Genomic DNA, 208 nt, shown 5'->3' on the forward strand with positions numbered 1-208 from the left:
GGCGCCCCGGAAACGGTGTGCGCGTTGTTGGTGACATCTTTACCATGATACATAACGACTCTCGGCAACGGATATCTCGGCTCTCGCATCGATGAAGAACGTAACGAAATGCGATACTTGGTGTGAATTGCAGAATCCCGCGAATCATCGAGTCTTTGAACGCAAGTTGCGCCCGAAGCCATTCGGCCGAGGGCACGTCTGCCTGGGT

General features: G+C 54.3%; 1 non-coding gene across 1 annotated transcript; it reads left to right on the forward strand.

Annotated features, from left to right (window-relative positions):
• Positions 1–56: 56 nt before the first annotated feature.
• On the forward strand, positions 57–208 carry LOC118345110. Its single transcript, XR_004798763.1, has one exon. It is a non-coding gene; the product is annotated as a 5.8S ribosomal RNA (ribosomal RNA).

Source organism: Juglans regia, unplaced genomic scaffold, assembly GCF_001411555.2.
Source record: "Juglans regia cultivar Chandler unplaced genomic scaffold, Walnut 2.0 Scaffold_14603, whole genome shotgun sequence".
NCBI lineage: Eukaryota > Viridiplantae > Streptophyta > Magnoliopsida > Fagales > Juglandaceae > Juglans > Juglans regia.